A 25,661-nucleotide genomic window follows, 5' to 3' on the forward strand; every position below is an offset into this window, starting at 1 on the left:
AACCATGCTGGCACCCTGACCTTGAACTTAAAGTCTCCAGAGCTGTGAGAAAATAAATTTCTATTGTTTAAGCCATCTAGCATTTGTAATGACAGCCCAAGCTGATTGATATAGAGAGGCATTCAACTTCTCTCAGCTTCAGAATCACATTTGTGAGACCAAGATAATGATACCTTTAGCCATAGCGTTATTGAGATATTCAGTGAAATATTATGAGAGCTTTTAATAAGTTGCAGAGAACTGTACAAATACATGGTCTTGTTCCATGAGTACTTATATAATAACATCTTGTAGAGTACAATTTATGATATATTTTTAAATATTTTAATTTGATGGTTAAAATAACTGCATTAGGTATATAAAACAGATGGTATGCTTGTATTGTTGATGAAGAATTGGAAGCCACAGCTTCTGGAAGACACAGAAAACCAAGTCTTCTGATATCAAATCCAGCAATATTCCCACTCTGCTATTACAAAGTATCCTGTTCGACTTCAACAAGACCCCTAAGGGTGTGATGAAGGCTCAGTCAATAATATAGCTCCACACAAACATAAGAACTTTTCTCCCTAGCTCTTGCCCACTGGGATAAGTGCTACACCATCTCTTTCTATTCGGTGTTCACTCGGTGGGGTGGGATAGATTTGCTTCTGGCACAAGTTAGAAGTGTGAACATGAGAATAGGAAAGAAGGTGAGAGAAGGTCCTCTAGTGACTGTAAGAATTACCAGCAATCTGGAAATTGGGTTTCAGCCCACATCTATTCTTTCTACCACACCAGGCCACCTCACTAGGATAACCTCAACTACCAGGGAAAATCAATATATGTCCATTGGGCAAATGAGTAGGCCATAGTTTTGCCTTCTCAACCCTCTCTATATAGCTTAGAAGTGGTTGTTGCTTTGTCAAACTTAAAAAAAAAAAAATGAAAGCCATTATTGTGGTTCTTGCAAATGATTACAGTCTCCACAGCAAATACAGTATTAAGCCTACTGAGTTGGGGTCAGAAAGGACTTGCATTTTACCACACTAAGTCATGATGATCTTTTGAAAGTGACTCATCCATTTTTTTCTGTATGCTTATTAAACAAACATCTTCAGCCTTTAGAGACATTTTATACTTTGTTGATTTATCTTCCACCTTTTCAAAAATACCAGATGGTTTTAATTGCAGTGGGAGGAAAAGAGTAAAAGAAGTAAACAGGTGAATCTAAGGACTTTGTTTCCCAAACAGACCATGCAGTGTGGAGAAAACACAACTTTCTTTCCTAAGAGATATAGAAAATATAAAAGTGCCCTACATGCCAGGTCTTCTTATATGAGGATTATCTTTTATCATTATAATTCTTATTAAAAACAGAGTAAAATGTGATAACGATATAAAGGAAAGAGTGGTTTTTGCTCTCTTTAAATAAAAAAGGAATAGATTCTAAAACTGGATTATGGTCATGGTTGCACAGCTTTATACATTTGCTAAAAGTCATTAAATTGTGCATTTACAGAGTGTGAATTTTATGGCATATAAATTTTATTTCATTAAAGCTGTAGAAAAAGAAAAACCTGTAAGAGGGCAGAGTATAGATGAAATAAATTTGACAGCATATCAATAATTGTTGAAGCTGGGTAATGGAGTTTGTTATAGTAGCCTTCTACTTTTGTGTATGTTAGAAATTTTTCATAATAACAAGTTTTTAAAAAGGAATGGAGTAGAGGGGCATCTGGGTGGCTCAGTTGATTAGGGTCTGACTCTTGATCTCAGCTCAGGTCTTGATCTCAGGGCCATGGGTTTGAGCCCTGTGTTGAACTCAATGCTAGGTGTGGAGTCTACTTTAAAAAACAAAAAAAAAGAAAAAAGGAATGTAGTAGAGCAAAAGAGAAACTGTAGCTTTGGTCCTCCCCATTAAACCTTGAGGATCAAGTGGTATTTTGCCACTATTCCACGTTGTTCTATGCCATTAATTATTATGATGATAATTACAATAATAAGGATAGTAGGTGCCATTAATTGAGATAGTAGGTGCCATTAATTGAGTTCTTACTATGTGCCAGGCATTGTGCTAGGGTTTTGTAAGTGTCCTATCTTTACAAGTATCCTCCCTATGATGGAGGCACTGTTTTTACTCACATTTTGCAAATAATGAAACTGAGGTCCTGAAAGCCTAAAAAAATTTACGGCCACATGACACTATGAAACTGTAGGGGGAGAAAACTTTTTCCTTCTACCCTTTCAGGTTCTCAGTTGGGTCTCTGTAACTAAAGACAGATTAACAAAAGAAAAACATACAAATTTATTTAAGTTTTACGTTATATACAAACCTTCGTAAGGAATGAGGACCAAAGAAGTGGTTAAATCTGAGGGCTTTTAAGCTAGGTTGGATGAAGAGTGGAAAGTTGTGGGAAAATGTGATAGGACAAGAGTGTGAGCTAAGTATAGTAAACTGGGGGGAACTTAGTAAGACCTGTTTGTTCAATTTCTTCTGGGTGTCCCCCTGTCTTGGAGATAAGGATGCTCCTTTCTACCAGGTATAAAGAAGAATCTCTCACACGAGGGTCTTAGGATCTGTTTCAGGGGAAGGTCAAAAGTTGTTCTTGTACTTGCCATTTCTCATATTCCTTCAGTTTAAAATATTCAAAACTCAAAATACTGTATTTGGGGGGAGGTGTCCTGAACCCTGTCAGAACCATGTAGTAAGTGCTATGCTAGAAAGAGAGAGAGAGAGAATCAGTGTGCTTTGAAAGCACAAGGGAGGTGGCAGTTACTTTCGAAGGGTGGTAGGGTGGGGGCAGGGATTTCAGAAGGAATTCACAAGGGGAAAGAAATTCAGGTTGGGAACTGAGAACCAAGTAAAAAGAAGAGAAAGTAGAAGATACTTTCAATCACAAAGAACATCAAGAGTGACTGTGTGGGTGTGAGAAAGTGAACAATATGTTCCAGGCAGGCACAGGTGTGAGAGGTAGGGAGTGGCTTGCACCAGGGATGGGACAGACAGGAAAGGCAGGTGTGGCTCAAGAGCCCACGATGGTCTCTAACCAACAGGGGCCAGGCCTGTGGACCCAGGTCTGAAGATGGGCCGGCAAAGGCATGAAGTGATCCTCAATGACTTCAGCCTGTCTTCTGTTTACGGAGGTCCTGACATATCTCCCACATAAGGTTATACAAGAATGCTGGGGCAAGGATGGGATGAGAACTAGTCAACATGCATCAAATACTTAACCCAGCACCAGCCCACTCGATTGTACTTTGTGGCACACAGAGCCAGAAAGAAACACTCAGCTGTAACAGAACAAAAACACAGGTGTTTTTTTTCAAGTAAACAGCCTCACTTCACCTCACCTGAACTTACATTACATATTTCATTTTGTTTTGCTCACCAGAAATTGATCTAGGAATGTAGGAATTTACTGATAAGATGTTTCAGTTGGAAGGAAAGCTGAACTGCACACTCTTTTGTCCTCTTTTATCATATTTTTTAAAAAATGAGGGCTGTTTCTTAAGGGGAAACTCAACCTGGGTAAGAATTCATGCCCAAAGGGGTAAGAAAAATGTTGAAGTTTAGAGTTTCTGCATAAAGCTTCAAAAATCAATGTCCTAACCTGGATATCAGAGTCCCAATATTTTTTAGTTCCCAATTTCATACTTCTCTGAGCTAAAGGGAAGTCATCAGTTCAAATCAGAGATTCTCATAAAAACAATGTATACTTTTTATGTGGGTTTGAAGAAGGGGACTAGAAAATACTCTACACCTTCAATCTCTGTATGATAAAATACCATTACTAATATTGCCAAGTAATCCTTCTTGCCCTGCAATATCATAATAAATTATACTCACCTAGTGATCTGGTTCTAAATTCCTTATTCCCAAATGCACAGTGACAGTAAATGAACTCTGCTAATGAATCCTGGTATCTTGTCTGAGAAGAGATTTAGAATAATTAGAGGAACTGAAATTTGCCTTGTGAGTGAATTCAGAGCAGACCACAGGAAGACAGTTCTGTTGCCATTGCTGTTGCTCTATTAATCGGCAGGAAAAAAGGCAAGCAGCTGACGTGTCCTTGTCTAAAGAACACCTCAGGCCACAGGGCAACTCAGGACGGGGCAGAGCCTGTGCCTGAGGCCCTTTCAAACTGGGTTCTCCCAGTGCTGAAATCCCTCAGAAGTGTAAGCAAGACCACCACAGTGCATAACCCCATAGAGGTACAAGGATGAGGTCCTATCCTCCTCAAGCATTAGCTTCATCCTCAACCAGACTAGTTCACTGCCCATAGAGCGAAAGGAGGAAGTTTTCATTCTCCTCCCCCTTCACTGTTCAAATAATTACTCTGTCCTCAGAAACACCCTGTGGATTGTTATTCTTATGGACACTGGACTTTTTCCCTGCCTTCAAGTGAAATGCCCAGTGGGATTCCAGTGGCAATGCCAAAAGAGAGAATTCATCAGACCTCCTTTACAGACTCCCACTGCCAACTACACCTAAACCTAAGGGAGATCTAAGTTCTCAGAATCTGCCTGTGTAATTCAACTTAAGGGAATGCCGGGCCTCCTTTTGCCAATAGCTGGTCAGTAATGATGGAGTTTGGTGGCTAGCCATTCTTCTCTTTGGAAAAAGTGGCCTCAGACATGTTACTCTAGAGCCTACTATACAAAAGGTCCATTTTTCTTTAAAAAAAAAAAAAGAAAAATCCAGTTCTCATCATGATAGCCCATGCTATCCTAACAAGACTCTGAATTTGAGATTTTACAAGGCTCTTTCAAGATTATCTCATCAAAGCATGCCATCGTACAGATGAGGAACCTAAGGCTCAGTAAGGCCTTAGGCCACATGACTCATATAAAGCCTTCCAACTAATCAGTATCCCCTGGAACTGGAACAGAAATCTCCAGGTGCTGGTCCAGTCCTTCTGGAGTTCAAGACAATATGTAGCCAAGTAGCAGAGCTATAGGGTTAACACAGCTTACTTTCCTCAAACAACTTTCATGCAGTAATAATCTATAAATATTATTTTTATACTAAAATATACATATTAATTTTTTTTTATTAAAACAAAGCTCTTCAAGGAAGTTTCAAGTTTATGGTAGTGTTTAGGGCTATGTTCCAAAGCCATAAACACTAGAGCTGCACTATCAGCATGGTAGTCACTAGCCACGTGTCTCTACTGAGCACTTGAAATATGGCTAGCACAAGTTGAGATATGCTAGAAGTGCTTAAATGCACACCTGGAGCACCTGGGTGGCCCAGTCAGTTAAGCATCTGCCTTCAGCTCAGGTCATGACCTCAAAGTCCTGGGATCGAGCCCCTCAATGGGCTCCCTGCTCAGTGGGGAGCCTGCTTCTCCCTCTGCCTCTATTACTCCCCATGCTTATGTTCTCTCTCATGCTCATTCTCTCTCTCAAATAAATAAATAAAACCTCTAAATAAAATAAAACACCAGAGTTGAAAGACTTAGTTAAAAAAAATAAGACTTCTCAATAATTCCTTATATGTTGAAATAATATTTAGATAAATTGGTTAAAATAAGATACACTAAAATTAATTTCACCTGCTTCTTGTTTGCTTTTTTTTTTTTTATGTTGCTACTAGTAAATTGGAAATTACATTTAGGGCTTGTATTATTCCTCTATTGGACACTAAGTAGACTACAGGGTAGATATTAGGGCTGGTCAGTGGTTGGGTTCTCTTCTTTCCAGGTACAAGGTAGGATTATAGGTCTCTGCCCCCTTGGAAATTAGGTGTGGTCACGTAGTTTGCTTTGGCCAATGAAATGTGAATGGAAGAGACAGGTTCTTCTGTTCTACGCATTAAATTGCCCAAGCAAGACACTGCAGTGCCCTCCCAGGAAATTGGGGATATGAAGACTGAACTGCTGCCATGCAGACTGCCAGCTGAGATTCTTGCTGACTCACCTAAGATACGGAATGTAAGCTCAAAATAGACTTTAAAAAAAAAATAAACAATTGAGATTTGGGGATTGTTCATTCCTGTAGCATAACCTATTTCTAAATAGAGCTTTCTGGTGTGAAGGTGTACAGAAGGTTGCCACAGCAGCATGGCCCAAACTTGCTTAACTATAGCACAGTTTTAAAAATATAATTTACTGACCAGATATTAGAGCTCATGAGATTTAATATTAGTAAAGACAGAAAAATAAGTCATTTTTGTTAAGAATGAATAAATCAAGATCATTTCTTTTACTTTTCAAGGCCAATTTTGTTTTCATCCAAATTTTTTTTTCTTTTTTTAAAGATTTTATTTATTCATTCATGAGAGACACAGAGAGAAGGGCAGAGGCACAGGCAGAGGGAGGAGAATCAGGCTCAAGGCAGGGAGCCTGATGCGGGAATCGATCGTGGGATCTCCAGGATCATGCCCTGGGCGCTAAATGGCTGAGCCACCCAGGGATCCCTCATCCAAATTTTCTTATGAAAAATTAGACTTTTTAAAAGTTGTCAGCCTGCTTAATATCAGAAACAATGTTGCTGATCAAAGGCAGCAAATAGTCTGTTCCTAAATTTTGCCTTTAATACATTATAATCTGAAAAAATTCACATTTTCCAGAAAATGAAGAACAATATGATCACTGTGCTTTGCTATATTTGGGGACTACTGAAGCAGGCCTCTCCAAAATTCAATTATTTTATCCTGAATAGCTCACTTCCTTCTTTTTGTAGAAAACAAAGTCTGTAATTTTTCATTTTCACTTTGAAGCATATTACTTTTTGCTTGTTTTAGACTGACACAGTTTGCAAGCTATCAAGACTGTTTTTTGTTTAAAACTGCCTTTTTTCAATTTCAGATCCACAGAGAACATACTTATATAGTACAAATATTTTTACAATCAAAACTAAATATTACAAATAAATTTTATCAAGATATATCACAGCCTTTTAAGGTGGTTTTTAATATATTCATAAGTCATGCAGTCATCACCACTAATTTCAGGATATTTTCATCACCCCAGAAAGAAACCCTATCCCTATTACCAACCATTCCCCACTTCCCTCAACCACCCAGCTCCTGTCAACCAGTAATCTTTGTCTCTGTGGGTTTGCCTTTTCTGGACATTTCTAATAAATGGAATTTAAACAAGATGTTGTCTTTTATGTCTAACTTATTCACTTAGTGTGTTTTCATGGTTTATCCATGCTGTAACACGAATCAGTACTTCATTCCTTTTTATGGTTCAATCATATTCCATTGTATGGAAAATATATCACATTTTGTTTACCCATTCATAAGGTGATGGACATTTGTGTTGTTTCCACCTTTGGCCATTATGAATAATGCTGCTATGAACATTCTTTGTACCAGCTTTTATGTGAAAATATGTTTTCATTTCCCTTGGGTCAAATTAAGATTTTGAGACAAAAAATAATTTTTAAGACAAAATACATAATACAGACTTGGGTAAATTCTGCCCTTGCAGCACAGTACAGATTAAATATTCTCATTTGTACATCAGCACAAAGTATTTCTGGGGAATAGGAGAATTCTGGGAGATTCTAGCTGGCCTTTTTGGGTCCCATCCTGGCCGAGGCAGGAATTTTAGCTTCAAGCCCCCATCACCACCCTACCCTCTGCTAGGTATCTATACCCCACTCTGCAATCCAGGAGGTTCCTGAGCATCTGGGCTGTTATCTACCTGCGGTGAGTCAGAGTGGGGGCCCTGAAAAAAAAAAATCTCAGAGCACAGATGGCCATCATTCCTGCGGGATGATTGGCAAACACTGTGCTGGCAACTACGTATCAGCAGTCCTCTCTGGACTGCAACAGCCGGCACAGATGAGCCTGTGAGCCTGTGCTTGGCTTCTGGAGGACCTCCTGGGACCAGAAACATGCTGTGCTGATTCTGGTGGGGGTTTGTGGTCTCTCACTTGTGAGCTGCACCCCTTCCAAATGGTTCCTCCCAATCCTTCCCAGTATCTTTCTCCCCACCCATGGGTTCTTGTTATCTAGTTGCCTTTTACTACCTCTACAATTGTCTACTTTTCACCAGCATATTTTGAATTCAAGACTCAAACATGGCACCTTTATTTTCTTTTCAGTGTCTCTGTCTACTCACAGGAGAAGGTAATTCATGTTTGGCTGCCTGGGTTAGGGGAAGAGGTGAAAAAAAAAAAAAAAACCCAAGTAAAGGACTTTGATCTTAAAATACAACTTTGAAAAAAAATAAAATACAACTTTGGAGTGGAAGGAAGAAGGTAAGAGCACCAATTGGTTATTCTCAATATTATCCCTCAAGAGCAGTGTTCTCAGAAGTGCCATACCATTTCTTAATGATAAATTATCCCATAAGACCATAGGTTCGATATTTTTCTTAGATATTTAAAAAGAAAGAAATTCACTAGTATCAATTTCCTCCACTGAATCCTAATGATGCCTGGTACAACCTGAATCCTCTGCGGACCCAATTTTGGAAATGAGGCAACCCAAAGCATGTAGCCACAGAGTGTCTATTTTGAGCTTAGCATCATTAAATGCCCTCAATTAGTCCCAGTTAAGGAGTCAGAATAGCTAGGCTATGTTCAAGAAACAAAGGACTCCAAATTTAAACTGGCTTATAATAACAAGGGTTTATTTCTTCCATAGTTGTGTGCCCATGTAGGGCTGCTGTGTCTCTCTTCTGTGTCATCTTCTCTCCAAGATCCCCATGGACAGAGCAGCCATTATTGGGAACATTGCCAGCTGGACCAAATAGAGTGTAATTCACACACTGCCTCTTTGCCTTGCCTAAATATTATACACATTACTTCCTTCTACATTTCATTGACCAAAGCAAATCACTCAGCCATGCCAAAGTTCATAAGGTAAGGCTATATAAGGATATATAATCCTTTTATGAAGAGGGGCTCGATAGTGAGGAGTCCTGAATTTGAGTGAACAGTAAATAAGTCAATTACAGTGCCAGAATCAGCAGGCTCCACAAATCTTTGGACCTTTGTGTGGGACCTGTCACCAAGCCATACTTTCTCTTCCCCTCATCATACTTCTCTTCCCCAGTTCTTCTTTTAGATCATTTGGGTCCTTTCATATTGGGACCACATCTCCTGATCAAAGCCATCTCATTATCCCATCTTTCTCTAACTTTGAATCTTGGAAAGTAGGAATTAGGTTCTCAGACTCTTCCCTCTGAGAAGGCCCTTGGTCCTTATGCTTCTCTCCTCTCAGCAATGGGTACAGCATTCTGTTGACTGCCTATTCTGCTCCCTACTCAGAGGCAATGTCAAGGGCAGGAAAGCCATCTCAGCAATGGGTTACATAGCCAGCTCCGATCCCAAGCTGGGTCATGGAGAACTCCATGGTTTACTCCATATAGTGATGTTGACTAACTATAAGATAAATGTCATATCTTAAATATAGAAACATATGATCAATTAACTAGTGTCGACAAAAGTAATAAGTTGACAGCACTCAAGAAGTTCTCTCAAACGTACATGCTTATGTTTATATATTTATTCTAAATCTAAAATCCTTCCTGTCTTTGATCACTGTATCAATTAAGATCGTATTCACCTGCAAATAACAGGAAACCCCCAAAATGACTTAAATAACTAGATATTTAAGGGAGTATGTTCTTTTTTCATGTAACATGATGTTTGAAGTTAAGCAAAGCTGGTACTGAAGCCCAGTGATGTTATCAGAAGGTCCAGGCTCTTTCTCTTTTTCTACTCCTCCATCTTTAATGTAATGACTTTCATGTCCACGTTTGTCAGTTCGTTGTTTTCCAATGGTTGCTGCCCCTCTAAGCCTCATGACTGTGTTCAAAAGGAAAAGAGCAAAGGACGACCGAGCTTTCTCTTCAGGAGGCTTGGCCTTTTTATTCAGGAAGTGACACACTAGGGCCCTCCTCATTATGGACTTCTACCTGTATCTCATTAACCTGAAGGGTGTCATTTGGTCCCCTCGTTATAATATAGGCTGGGAAAGAAAGTGTTCAGCTCATACAGCCTCTGTAATTGAGACAGATAACAGAAAAGAAGATTGGTGGTTGAGTTTGGGTCAGCTAGCCTACAACATCTGCCACAATGCCTCTTTTGTGAAGTTTTGCCCACTATCTCAGTCTGATCTGTATGATTCCCACAATGCTACCTACATCTGTGCCCAAATTAAGCATTTATATTATCTACATTATTATACTTTTGGGAGTGGTTGGTGTTCTAAGCTTCCTTGTTTGATGCCTCAGCAATCCTTCCTTGGCAAATACCCTAATACTAGTTGGTTTTCATCTAGTGTGTATAAGTCATATGATTCTTGGGTGATCAAAATTATTGACATAACTACATGTTTGCTTTCTGTTATATTTCAGAGATACCAGTTGGTATTAATCTGATGTGTGATTTTTCACCATCTTTGTATTTTTATTTATTTTTTATTTTATTTTACTTAAAGATTTTATTTATTTATTCATGAGAGACACGGAGAGAGAGAGGCAGAGGCAGAGGGAAAAGCAGGCTCCATGCAGGAACTCTGATGTGAGACTCGATCCCCAGGACTCCAGGATCTCGCCCTGAGCCAAAGGCAGATGCTCAACCACTGAGCCACCCAGGTGTCCCCATCTTCGTATTTTTAATTCTGCTCTTGGTTCAAGCTCAGTTCTCTTCATACAGAGATTAATTTCTAAAATACTAATTGAACCTGATCACAGTTAAAAGTTACAATTTTACTTCTCACTATTTAACTTCATAACATGTACCAATATAGCCCATGTGAAGGGCCTGATATTAACAAGGCATAAAGATTTTTATTGTACTCTCTTCTGAGAGAAGTGGGTGTCTCTAGGTAGATAATGAGGAAGACCATTTTAAATGATTCTTCCCTAAATAAAAAATGTGTTTCAAAATAATTTGCTGTGTCTTATTTACTAGAGTCTTCCAGTTACAAGTAGTGTAACAATTAATTGTAAAAAGAATAGCACACTTTCAAAAGGGGGTGGATAAAAACATATAAATTCAAACAGTCTGCTGTAGCCAATAATAAACAAAAATTAAAAAGAAAAGACAAAGACAAATATAATTACTGTCAAGGTACCTGTGACCAATATTATTTGAATTTAGTAAGATGCAGGAATTTGTGGAAGAAGAAAAAAGGAATTCGTATCTCAGTTTCAAACAAAAATATACACACATATTTAAATTTGAATGTTCCATCTATTTGATGTAACAGAGTTATCTGCAATATGTCCCCACCTGATTCTTATAGCACCATCATTTCCCTTCCAAATTCTGGGTGGCTTCCAACAGACACCTTGATAGCTGTGTTGAAGACAGCCAAAGAGAGAGATTTTCAGGATGTCTATCTTTCTGTCATCTGCTGGTCCTCAGGGAGAATATGGCTTAGTGGCTGCTGTCCTTAGATCTTCTATCTATTGCTCAAAGGAGAAAAGAAATCCCAGATATAGAGAAGAGACAAAAGTGGCCATTTAATTTTGAGTTGCGAAGCTCCAGAAGATTCTGAACATTGGTAGCCAAGCATGATTTTCAGAGAAGTTGCAAACACAAAATGAGGTTTTATTCCAGTCATCTTCAATACCACTTCTCCTCCCTCACCAAAAATATACAGTAAAAAGAAGAAAAACAGATTTTTGAGTTTATATTCTCAGAAAAACAACCTAAGGTAGGAAATATTCCCCATAGAGAACTTGAAGAAAAAACAGATATGGAATTAATATGCAACCCCATATACACTTAAGATGAGGGGCGTACTTAGGCAGTGAGAGTAACTCTGCATTGCCAAAGGACACAGTCAATCTTTTAAAATTTCCAAGCTTGGGACACCTGGGTGGCTCAGTGGTTGAGCATTTGCCTTTGGCTCAGGTCGTGATCCTGGGGTCCTGGGATCAAGTCCCACATTGGGCTCCCCACAGGGAGCTTGTTTCTCCCTCTGCTTATGTCTCTGCCTCTATCTGTGTGTCTCTCATGAATAAATTTTTAAAAATCTTTAATATTTCCAAGCTATTCCCAAGCTTTATTTGTAGATCTAATTTACAAGAACATTAAAAGATGACATTCAGGATCCAAAAAAAAGGCTTAACTAGCCAATTATTTTCTTCTTGATGGTATGCAGTTTTTTTCTAGGGTAATCTACTTAGGCTACATAACCTCAATCTCAGAGACTAATAATATATAACTAGTAACTCCATCTTTTCCTTACTATTTATTATAAACTCAACATCCATAATACCTTTATATCATAATATATATTCATATACCACTGAATATACATATAAACATATATAAATATAACTGTTAATGTAATATAATCAATCATATGAATATTATTCATATTTTTGAACCAGTACCAATAGATAATATGTTCTGTAGTTATCAATATATATATCCATCTTATTATGACCCCTTAGATTAATATGTTCTATATCTGCCAAAAGATCAGTAAGATTTAAATTTAAAAATCAGATCAGGGATCCCTGGGTAGCTCAGTGGTTTAGCACCTGCCTTCCTTCAGCCCAGGGCTTGATCCTGGAGTCAGAAGATGTCAGGCTTCTGCCTGGAGTCTGCTTCTCCCTCTGCCTGTGTCTCTGCCTCTCTTTCTCTCTGTGTGTGTGTCTGTGTGTGTCTCTAATGAATAAATAAATAAAAATCTTAAAAAAATAAAAATAATAAAAATCAGATCAAAGATAATTATAGTCAAGTGTGTAGGATAAAAAGTATGGGGGAGGGGGATCCCTAGGTGGCTCAGCGGTTTTGCGCCTGCCTTTGGCCCAGGGCGCGATCCAATCCTGGAGTCCCGGGATCGAGTCCCGCATCGGGCTCCTGGCATGGAGCCTGCTTCTCCCTGTGCCTGTGTCTCTGCCTCTCTCTCTCTTTCTCTGTGTCTATCATAAATAAATAAATCTTAAAAAAAAAAGTATGGGGGATATTGGGCAACTGCATTATATTAACACAGTTTTGCAATGTGCATACAGTTGAAGAATCTATGTGCCCATCATTGCCTACCCTAATAAGTTCTGATACTTCTATAAAGTAAAAGAATCATAAAACATAGGTCTTTAAAATTAAGGTTGGAATTGTAGACACAAGTACAATCAGGGCTTCAAGGAACCTTCTGAAGCATCTAGTATAGTTTATTTCATAGAAAAGGAAACCAAAATCAGAGAAGCATTGGCTTCCTCAAAGCCACACAATAAGCTAGTAGAAAAGCTAGAACTAGAAAGTAGGAGTTTTTTTGCTTGTTTTCACTTTTAGTCAAATGTTCTTTTTACATCACCAAAAATTTGGAAATTCAAGAATGTATTCCTGCAACTTGTTTCAGGATGGAATAATGAAAACTTTTCAAGTCAGAAACTTCTGGCTGTCCCCCAATAACCATGTTCTCCTTCTATGTGAAGGAATCCTAATTTTGGGTGGGCACATGTTGGCCCACTATGCAACCTCATTTCACAGCATTCCTTGCAGCTAGGTGTCACCATATGACCAAATGAGATAAGTGTCCTGTGGCAGTTTCTGGAAGCTTCCTTGTTTTTTGTTTTTTTTTAAAGATTTATTTATTTTAGCAGAAGGGCAGGGATAGAAGGAGAGAGAATCTCAAGCAGACTCTGCACTGAGTGCATCCTGATGCAGGGCTTGTTCCCAGGGCCCTGAGATCACAACCTGAGCTGAAACTAAGAATTGGATGCTTGACTGTGCCACGCAGGCACCCCTTCTGAAAGCTTCCTTAAAAGCCAGCTGACATTTATTTACCTGTTGCTCGTCTCTTCCTTCCTTTTTTTCTGGTGAGAATGCAGACATGATGGATGGAATTGGAGCCTCTGTCTTGAACTACAAGATGCCCTTGAGACTAAATGTCACACATGGTATACTTACCAGCCCTGAGCAGCCCTAAGTCAGGGTACTCCCTGGGGGCATATCTGCCCTGGACAGCCCACCTCCAGACTTTATAGGAGAAAAAATCATCTTCAATCTTACTTATGCCATTATTGTTCTGAGGCAGTACTCCAGGCAAGCCTAACCCTGATACGCAGTCGAAATATTTAAATAACTCCCCCATATTTTTATGTTACCTTTTTGAGTGATCTGGCTTTTGCCCATTTCCATCACAGCTCCAGGAAAGGGAGGCAGAGCCTCTGAAAGGTGGAGGAGGAAGTTGGCAGGACAAAGAAAAGGCAACCCCTTTGGCTTTGTATACAAGGTCTGAGAGCAGTATATCCTGACATTGCCACTCCAGGTCAAAGCCCCAGAGGGCCACGATGGCTTTGCCAGAGGAAGGGAGGCAAAGCCAAAAACTGAGGAGTTCTAAAAGGAGTGGCCTCACAGCTGGGCTGGTAGACATATGGTGTAGAGGTGACATTGCCAGGCTGGGAAGGGGCAGGAATAGGTTAGCCCTCAATCTTCCCTGAGCCGGCTTGCTCCCTCTCCTTTTGCTGTGCTTTGTAGTTTGGACTGTGGCAGGGCTCATGGAGCTGTGTTGGGGTGGTGCTGCCCAGACCAGCCACTGCAAAAATCTTAGGCCTGGGATCTCAGGTCAGTGAGGACTCACATGGGGCTAGGTAACCAGGGAGTCACCTCTACCTGAGGACCCAGACAAGAGAGCAGCCTCTGGAGACCCTAAGAGTAGAAGTAGCTGGCTGGCCATACTGCAGGTTTCACTCAGGAGGGCCCAGCATGAATCAGAGGCCCTTCCACACCAACAAGAGGTCTTACAAAATCTCCATCTACCAGCTGCCATTTTTTATTGAAACTGGAGAGAAGCTTTAGTCTGATCCTGACACACAAATCCAATAAATTCACCCCAACAGGGTCCATCAACACCAGAAGAAACCTATTGGCAGGCCAGATTAGAGTTTTCCTCCCCCTTATTCCTTCCTCTACCTGTGACAGCCTGTGACCCCATCCATGGAGGCCTGTTGAAGAAAGTTAAACTTAAGGAAGCTACCTTTTCTTTGCACATCTAAATGTTGCATGGGTGAATACTGGACACCACTAATCCTAATATCAACAGCAGTGGAATTTTAAAGGATTTTTAAAGATCTGTGTATAGGCTGCCAATCCTGTGATAGGAAGGTATGATATTTATATAATATCATGGCCTGAAGCACTTTGCTAAAACAATAGTGTTTATTTACTGGGTACAAGAGTACAATTTTTTGTGGCCTTAACATGAATTCTTAAGTGGCAATTGTTTCTGCTTGGAATCAAAAAAAAAAATGTATTTCCCTTATTGTTATTTTGGATGCATCTGCGGTCCAGTTGCGACATCTGGAATGTGTTGAATCTAGCTTTTTTTTACAAACAAAAAGAATTCTAATATTAATTTGGTTTTTTAAAGAGATGGATATTTACTGAAACTGGAGCTGTTTGATATAAAATGTTCAGAGTGTTAGGAAAAAAACAGATTTGTCTAATTTGTAACTTAAAACAAAAGCTTTTGTGATACTGGATTCTGAGGGAATTTTGTTTTTACTTGTCAGACTTTGCACAAATGCCCATTAAACATTTGAATGATCTGCTAACAAACTAGCATTCCTTTTAAACAATGAGCAGAGATGTAGGAAAACCCAAATGATTTTAGACTAAAAACATAGCCAAGCAGTCTTTTGTTCATTTTAAAATCATGTTTTAAATTAAATAGGAAAAGAAGAAAAAATAAATAGGATTTTTTAAAGCTCTTTAACGGGAAATTTATAATTTGGTATCATGTGAGTTTAAAATTGTGTTAAATTTTCTTAGGAGATTAATATTATTCTAAGTTTAAAAGAGGTTAAAATCCAAATTTTACTCTATACAGTGAAGGCCAAAGTTGGTATCTCTAATGATAAAGTTTATTTGTAACATACTGTTAGATAAAAGAAGGAAATTAAGAAACATATACTAAATGGCCAAATATATCTTTTTCTCTGATTGCCTCATTTGAAATAGACTTGGATTCTGAAAGCAATTCATGTCTTACATGAAAAATTTGAGATTACTATGATGAAGATAAACTCACCAAAGATTATACAACTACTTTATTTATTTATTTATTTATTTATTTATTTATTTATTTATTTATTTATGATAGACAGAGAGAGAGAGAGAGGCAGAGACACAGGAGGAGGGAGAAGCAGGCTCCATGCCAGGAGCCCGACGTGGGACTCGATCCCCGGACTCCAGGATCGTGCCCTGGGCCAAAGGCACCACAGGGCTAGATAAGAAATTACTGATTCTTGAGCTCCTAATTCAGATTATAATGAGAATCTGATTAATTCAGTTTAGTTCACTGTTCATTCCAAATCAGTTGTGGCCAGAAATAAAAAGGTCATGTGGCGTCTTGGGTTGTCCCAGGGGCAGACATGTTGACACCTACATTATAGATGTCCTCTCTTCTTTGATAACAGAACCAGCTTCTATTTTCAGACAGGAATATGCCTAAGCCCAGGGGATGAATCATGACTATTCCAGGTAAGTTATTATAAATGCATTTCCTTTTTGCCAAATATGCATTTATCCAGACTCCCTTTGAGCGGGAAGTGGATACATCACATCTCTAATATCTCTAATGAGATATAAAAAGGAGTCTACACGAAAAAAAAATAAAATAAAAAAAATAAAAAGGAGTCTACTAGGAAAGACTGTCTTCTCAAATAAAAGAGAGATAGAAGAGAATCCTTTCCTTCCTTCCATACTCTTAACTCTGAGGATAAGTCATGCTTTATGGAACAAACCGAAGAAATCCAGAGGTGCTAATTCAAAGCCCTGTTGTCACTGAGCCTCAGAACTAATGCTAGAACTGCTTACATCTAGAGTTTATATATATATATATGTAAATTTATAAATATATATGACTTATACGTACTTATATGTTTTAAATAAGTATTATTTAATCACCTTTAATCAGGCATTACCTATATCCAAAAAGCTAGGTATTTCTTCTGGGGCTGTGACAGAAGTAGGTTCTTTCAGAAATGAGTATGAGGACAGAAAGGAAATTATTGATATATCCAGTATTGTTTTTTATACTTCCACTGATCCTCTAAGGTAAAATAGTATTATTCCCCTTTTATGGACAAGAAAATGGAGCTTTAGAGAGGGTAAGTAGCTTGTTTAGTGTCATTAAGTGCTAGAGACAATGCAAAATGAATGCAAATCCAAGGACTTGCTATATTTCAGTTTCACAGGTATCGCCATCCAAAATTGCATTTGGACACACATTACATATGTTGGACACTGAAATAGCCACAAGAGAAGATAAAGGTAGAATAGACAGAAAATTTCACAGAGAAGAAACGTGACTGGACCTTCACAAATAGAAGAATTCAGAGAGGAAAAGCAAGGCTGGAAGAGCATTCTAAACAGAAGGAATACAGAAGGCAGAACAAGAAGGGAATGTTAGTGAGAGTCTGATTGGGGCTGTGTAAGGTGAGGTCATATATTAAGGCATTCTAAGAGCCAGGCTTAAAAGGTTAGATTTAATATGATAAAGCTGGAACTAGGGAACACTGGGAAGTTTGTGAACAGAGCAAAAAGCAAAATATTGACAGCAGTCAATAGAGATTTAATTGGCATGGATTCTAGTCATGTAATTATTGGAATCATCCACACACAAAACCAGGTTACCTCCTTTGGTCTAAAAGAAAGTGATCATTTAAAGGAAAAGAACTTGATGACTGACCAGATATGGGAAATGACAGAAGAATGTTTCCTTTAAAATATGTGTCCTTTTTAAAAATATATATATTAAATTTTATATATTTATATTATATTATATATTATAATATAATATATAATATATATAATTATATATATTAAATTATATATAATTATATATTTTATATATATAAAAATTAAATATATAAATATAATATTTATTTAATTTATATATTTAATTATATATTATATTATTATAATTATATATATTATTATATAATTATATAATATAATATATAATATTATAATATATTATTATATAATTATATAATATATTATATTATTATATTATTATATTATTATATATTAAATATATGTATTTTTATATATTTATAAGTAATTAATTAAATATATATATATATACATATATACATATTCTCTTCTTTTCATGTGTCATTTCTTTCTTTGTGACTTTTCTTTCAAGTTATATCCTATTCTTTTGTCTTCTCACTTCCTTTTCCTTGTCCAGGCTGGCTGAAATGCTAACTGCAGCTACATAAAACAAAGCATTTGCCAAAAGGGAAGCCATAGTGGTTCTGAAATTAGATTTTTTTTTTTCGGTCAGTTCCACATAGGACACAGGAAAAATTCCTGGTGGGGAAAAGGAAACAGCTTCTCCTTTTTAAGGTGATCAAAGATTAATTTATGTTTGTTAATGAAGTTATTTTCAGAGCCTTACCTTCTAAGTTGTACATGGTAGGTAGCCCTGTGAATGTTGTATTTATTCACCTAATGTCTCATTTCTTTTCTCTACAGATATTCTCATGCTAAACTGAAGGGACCAGGGGCATGAATAGAACTTAAAAAGTTATTGGACCTCAGCACATTGTTGTCCTCAGCAGATTTGAGACTGTCACATTGCCTAACAAAAACGCAATATATAGAAAAGCTCCACAGAAATCACACCCCTAACAATTCTTCCTCTCTTTGGCAATTCCTTGAGATCCTAAAAAATGTTCTTTGAAAATAAGGGCCTGACTGATTAAAATAAGAGCTTTTATCTGGTTTGTTTAAAAGAATGTCCAGGGAAGGCTGGGTGGCTCAGTGGTTAAGCATCTGCCTTCAGCTAAGGCCATGATCCCGAGGTCCTGGGATCAAGTTCCATATCAGGCTCTCCACAGAGAGCCTGCTTCTCCCTCTGCCTATGTCTCTGCCTCTCTCTCTCTCTCTCTCTTTTTTTTTTTTCCTCTCTCTTTCTATGTCTCTCATGAATAAATAAGAATCTTATTTAAAAAGAAGAAGAAGAAAAAGAATATCCAGGAAAGAGGTGATGTGCAAAGTCCCTGAAAGGGTCAACAGTTGGTATTTACATCAGAGATTTCCTTTTCTCTCCTGTTTGTGGCTAACTTCTCTTCAGTTTGGGGAAAGAAATTCTTGGAAATGAATGTAACTCTAGTTCATTACACTGGACTAGAACTTCAAGAAGGCACTAACACTGCTGCACTCTTTGCCCTAGAGGCCAAGGAAGAAAAGAAAAGCCAGACTCCCACAAAACAGTAAGAAAAATATAAACAACTCAGAAGAAAAATGGCTAAAGGCTATGAACAGAGCATTCACAGAAGAGGAACCCGAACTGTCAACAAACAGTAGAGAGAGGCTCAACTCCACAAGCAATCAGGGAAATGCAAAGTAAAATGAAAACAGATGCCATTTCTTGCCCATCAGGGTGGCAATTAAAATGTGATAATATCAATATTGGCAGGTGAATAGACAAATGGGACTCTTAGTCACAGCTGTAAATTGATATATATTGGCACAGCACTTTAAAGGGCAGTTTCATGTAACCTATTAAAATTCGAAATGTGCATATCCCATAACCCAGCAGTTACACTTCTTGGTGTTCACTACAGAAAAATACTCATGTGGCTCCAATTAGATAGGTTTGTTGCATGTTATCTGTAAGAATGAAAAAAATGAAAATAACCTAAATGTCCAGGTTTGACCAGGGAATGGCTAAATAAATATGATATAGCCACATTATGTAAAATTATGCCAAAAGGAATTAGATCTATAAAGATTCTAGAATTTTGTTGTTAAAGGAAAAAAAAATCAAGTTATAAGATGCATACAGTATGATACTATTTGTGTTAAAAACCTGTGACAAAGGGCACCTGAGAGGCTCAGTGGTTGAGCGTCTGCCTTTGGCTCAGGTCATGATCCTGGGGTCCTGGGATGGAGTCCCGCATCAGGCTGCCCACAGGGAGTCTGTTTCTCCCTCTGCCTATGTTTCTGCCTCTCTCTGTGCGTCTCATGAATCAATAAATTAAGAATGTTCAAAAAAATAGAACAAAATATTATATATTCTAAATATATGTACTCTACAAATATACAGCATAAGTATACATTTTCTACAAGTATTCTAAAAGAACTACACATTTTCTTTTAGTACAAGTACTTTCTGTAAGTACAAACACCAAATATTTTACATAAGTATACAAAAGGAAAGGCCTAGAAAAAGATCTGAAAGGATTTATACCAAACTACCAGCAGTGGTTACCTCTGGGAAGGGATCTGGGATACAGAGTTGGTAGTCAAAAGAGGACTTAACCTTACCTTTAGTGCTTTTATGATTTTTTTAAAGATTTATTTTTATTTATTTATGATAGAGAGAGAGAGAGAGGCAGAGACACAGGCAGAGGGAGAAGCAGGCTCCATGCCAGGAGCCCAACGCGGGACTCGATCCCAGGACTCCAGGATCGCGCCCTGGGCCCAAAGGCAGGTGCAAAACTGTTGAGCCACCCAGGGATCCCCCAAGTGCTTTCATGATTTTTAAGGGAAATATATATATATATATATATATATATATTCTCAAAAGTGGGTAAGAAAAGGAAAAAATTTAAACAGAGAGAATAAAATGATGGAAATGGAGGTAAGAATGACTGGGGGTGAGTAATGGAAGATGGTGGGGGGAGTTCTACTGGCTTTTTCTCCCTGTGCCTCTGCAAGTTTTAAACAGCTTTTGCTTTTCTAATTTACAAAAGTCTGCACAGTGATGCCTCTTGACTCAGAAAATCAGTTTCAAAGTGATTGGGAGGAATGTATGTGTGAGTATGTCTCCAGTGGTGTAGACCAGCGCTGGAGATGAGGTTGTCAGACACTTTAGATTTGATTCCAACGCCTGAGAAAAGGACGAAGAGATTCTCCAACAAGCAAAATTCAGAAGGAAATTTCTGTTAAGTGGGTAGCTGTGTGGAGCAATTCACTGGTGTAGGTTGGTTTGGGATTTTTTTTTTTTTTTTTTTTTGCTTCACTTTGAAGGAACATCTAAAGTTCTAATCCTGATCCTTATGAGTGTAGATATATCAATGTATATATATCAGAAATGACTAAAAAAACTTTTTTAAATGGGAAAAGATTCACATAGCCTCCCTCTTTATTTGGCCACCCTCATGGAAACCAGGGATTTAATGCATAACTTTGTCCCACTATGTTAGCTTTCTTCCACCATGTAGTTTGCTAATATAGCATAATGGTTCAGAACTCACATTCAAGGGGCACCTTGGTGGCTCAGTCAGTTAAGCATCTGCCTTTGGCTCCGGTCATGATCTCCAGGTCCTAGGATGGGCCCTGCATCAAGCTCCCCACTGGGCAGGGAGTCTGTTTCTCTCTCTCCCTTTTCTTCTGCACCCAACCACCTCGTGCTCTCTCTAATAAATAAATAAAATCTTAAAAGTAAAGAAATCACATTCAGATGCCTAACTGATTTAAGTGTCACTCTGATAGTTACCACCAATGTGATCTGGGCCAAGTATCTGACCTTTTTGTGCTTCTGCTTCCTTCTCTTTAAAATTATAATAATAATAATACCTATTATTGTCATAAAGATTAGATGAACTAATAGAAGTAAAATGGTTTAGAATAGTATCTATAAGGTACATAGGAAACACCCTATTGGCATCAGTAATTACTGTCATTGTTGTTACTTTTAATAAGTCAGTTGCTTTTCAGTTATTTGTTTAGGCAGGTTTTGTGAAGATTAGGTCAGCTTGGTTCAGACCAACCCCCAAATTTAGGCAACCTGCCTAAGAGATTAAGTGTTGAATGAATAAACTATTATGCAGATGATAGGGTTAAAGGTGAACAAGCAGGGCTTAAGCAACCTTGCCTAGTGGACAGACATCTCTGCGAGTATGCACAAGGCACTGGAGATGTATGCTGGGCCTATGCTGGGCCATGTGAATACAGACCTAATAGAAGCAGGGGACCATACCTTGAGATTTAAATGGAATTGGCTCAATCTACATGCAGTGGGAATAGCACAAATTCCCTATCTCTCTGGGAATTCTGATACTATGATTTATGCTTTTCCAGGTCATTTCTGGTGCCAGGCTTCTGTTCCTGAATTACTTCACCTGTGGATTGCCCTGCTGCCCACCATGCATTCTCTGGCTATATCATGTTGCTGTAGAGAGGGAAAGGAGACCACCTTCCATGATATCCCTCACAATACACCAAAGGCACAAAGCTTTTGTGTTATGGAGCAGAACCTTACTAAAGGTTAGAAACAATAGAAGGGCATTATGTTACCAAGTCACAGAACAAAGATTCATAAATCTTTTACCTGTTAACCCTCTTCTTAAAAGTGTTTTAGCTGACTTCATCACTGATTTCAAAGTTCTTTGTTAGAAGCAATAGCCACAGAAATTTTGGCTGATTTAAGCAGGAAAGGACTAAAGAACCAAGTTGGAAGTCTGTGTCTCCAAAAATGACACACAGAATCATGCTATGGAATTGCTTCAGTGAAGAAGCTTCAGCTGTCCCTGCTGGGCAGTGAAATACATCCCAGCTTGCACACCTGACAAGGGTAGACAGTAGCTCTAATTGATGCCATGGCTGCTGCTGCTGCTGCCACGCTTCTTCTGAATAGTATTCTCTGTAGTCACTGCTTTGTGGCATCATTAGTCCCCTATTCAAAATTTAGGGTGGGTGCACTTCATTGGTGTGGTGCAGGTCGCGGGCAGTTCTACTTGCAAGAAATTCTGGGAAAGCAGTCTCTCCCCAAAATGTGAAGGATTCTCAAATCCACCAATGCAAATTGTTTATTGCAAATGTTCTCTTTGTCAGTGCTTCCCGAACTTTCATGTGTTTGTGAGCCATCTGGAGATGTTGGAATGCAGCTTTTAATTCAGTAAATCTAAGGTGAGGCCTGAGATTCCACAGCATGCATGTGATGTAAAGCTGCCAGTCTGAGGACACTTTGAGTAGCAAAACTCTAGAGCAAAATTTTTCAAATTTAGTTGCATATTGGAGTAACTTGAAAAACACTTCTAAAAAAATTAATGTATATATTTTAAAGATTTTATTTATTTATTCATGAGAGACAGAGAGAGAGAGAGAGAGGCAGACATTGGCAGAGGGAGAAGCAGGCTCCATCCCACGACTCCAGGATCATGCCCTGAGCCAAAGGCAGATGCTTAACCACTGAGCCACCCAGGCATGCCTAAAAATCTAATATTGATTGGATCTTGCCCTCAGCTGATTTAAATTGGTCTAGGGTAAGGCCTGGGAATACAAACTTTTAAGTCTTCAGATGATTACAATGTACTCAGATTGCATCTTGCACTTCAGGCTTCAATTTCTTGTCAGTTTTCCAGATTATCTCTTTTCTCCAAATTCCCATGTTTCCACTTTTCCAGCCTTGCATGGTTTCCCCTTCAAATTCAATTACTCTCACTTATTATGCAAAACAATTTGACACTCTACCCCTTAGGTCCTTGAACCTAATTTTGCATATCCAAAGATTTAAAGTTTTCCTAGTCCAGCCCTTTTCAAAGGTATATAATTTTGTTGCTATGGAAGAGTGTGATGTGAAGTGATCTGTGGACAGTGTTTTTAAGTTTTAATACTTATATGCCTATATTTTAATGTGAATTGCTGAAAAAAGTAACACAGTAAATGTTATTTCATAAATACTACTGCTTAGGACAAGGAGTCATTTTTGTAAAATTAGGTAAATAATATAAAGATTCGAAGCAGATACAAAAATCTTGAAAATGGTTTGTAAATGAATGAAGTTTGAAAGTGCTTATCCTAATTATAAGCCTTCTATTAAAAATCCCAGGCTTTAGGGACACCTGGGTGGCTCAGCGGTTGAGTGTCTGCCTTCGGCTCAGGGTGTGATCCTAGAGTTCTGGGATCGAGTCCCACATTGGGATCCCTGCATGGAGCCTGCTTCTTCCTCTGCCTATGTCTCTGCCTTTCTCTGTGTCTTCTATGAACAAATAAATAAAATCTTAAAAAAAAAAAAAATCCCAGGCTTTAGGAATACAAAAGAACTGGCAGGGGAGTTAATAGCAGCCTTTCTTTCTTTCCCTTCTCTTCCAATCTCTGGAGGATAAGGAAGCAATATAGATTTATTTCTGAATTTATGAATTATGCTACCAGTCTTAATACATTGAAATGGCTACTGATTTCAATAATGGCTATTGATTTCAATAATGGCTACAGATCTTAAATAATAACATTTCTTCTCCTATTAAGTGAAGATTTCATAAAGCTTCAAGGAAATACCACTAACATTTGAAAAAGTCATAATTTAAGACAAAAATAACTATAAGAATTGAAAATAGGGTAAATCCTTTAACCATTTAATCTTTGACAATGGGTGAAATTTTTTAGGATTGTGGAAAGCCAATCCACAAATCCACAAAGCCAAAAAACTCCTAAACAGAACAAATTTTTCAAACTGCCCTAGTGACATCATTGTGAACTTTTTAGAACACCAAAACAAAATAGATCTTAACCAGGACTGTATTAACAGATTTCTCAGTAGCAACAGAAACTAGAAGATAATAGAATATGTTCAATATTCTGAGGAAAAAAAGACAACTGTAAACTTAGAATTATATATGCAGTAGAATTATCTTCAATGATCAAGAGCAAAATAAAAGCATGTGGGGGGGGGTAGGAAATCTGGGCACTTGCCACATCACACTCCCATTAAAGTAAACTCTGTAAATTTCCTTTAGGCACAACGAAAATAATCCAGAAAGACTATTTGAAATATGTAAAGAAATGGTAAGCAAAATATTTTTACAAATGTTGTTGGTCTAAAAAATATGTCTAATTTATGGAACGGAAAGAGGATAAAATTAAGTAATGAATAATAACAATATTTTATAAATTTGGAGGGTTAGAGTTTAAAACATCCCAAGAGGGGCGCCTGGGTGGCCCAGTCTGTTAAGTGTCTGCCTTTGGTTGAGGTCATGATCTCAGGTTCCTGGGATTAAGCCCCCTCTTGGTCTCTCTGCTCAGCCAGGAGTCTGCTTCTCCCTCTCTCTCTGTCCCTTCCTGCCCCCCACTCCCGCCCTGGCTTGTACTGCTTGTTCTCATTCTGTCTCTCTCAAATAAATAAGTACAATCTAAAAAAAATCAAAAAGAACCAAAAAACAAAAATCCTAAAAGCTTTAAATTATTTGAGGTGAGTAAACACATTTACTAGTTTTAGACTTTAAGTTTACATGTTAAAATAGTAAAATAGCCTTAAAATATAGAGTGTATTGCTCTGAATAAGTAAACAGTTTTTTAATCTTTTTCGTTGTGAGTGTATCTTGCAGAGTCCGTTCTTAGGAGCATCCTGTTGAGCCTTTTATGAAAACATCCCTCCAGGTTGGTTTTATGTTTGTTTCTGCAAGGCAATCCAGATCCTTTATCTGAGATCTTTTGGGGAAGGAGGAAGGGATTGGGGAATCAATTTCTAGGTTTTGAGACTTGAGATTTTAACAACATGTACGTGTTAAAAATTAAACTCTAAACTGTTATGAGATGCAGGCAATAGGGTTTCAAAATTTCACTGGAGTTAAGTTTTTTTCTTTTCATTCAGAAATGAAACAAGCTTCCTCATCTACTGGGTGTTTTGTATTTCCCCTAATCTACCCTTTTCCTGAGGATGTCTTTCAGGGACAATGGTTTTCTGTAATATACTCAGTTCCAACTCCCACCTGGAGACACTTCAAACCCTTATTTCCTGCCTGTATACTTCCTTGTCTCAAGTTACAGACTAACAACCTCTTGCCCACACTTGGGAT

General features: G+C 38.0%; 1 long non-coding RNA gene across 2 annotated transcripts in view; it reads right to left on the bottom strand.

Annotated features, from left to right (window-relative positions):
* Positions 1–25,661, bottom strand: part of LOC112661097 (uncharacterized) — a 90,990-nt gene that overhangs the window by 63,223 nt on the left and 2,106 nt on the right. The window lies entirely within an intron of this gene.

The sequence above is a fragment of the Canis lupus genome, chromosome 23 (assembly GCF_003254725.2).
Source record: "Canis lupus dingo isolate Sandy chromosome 23, ASM325472v2, whole genome shotgun sequence".
NCBI classification, from domain to species: domain Eukaryota; kingdom Metazoa; phylum Chordata; class Mammalia; order Carnivora; family Canidae; genus Canis; species Canis lupus.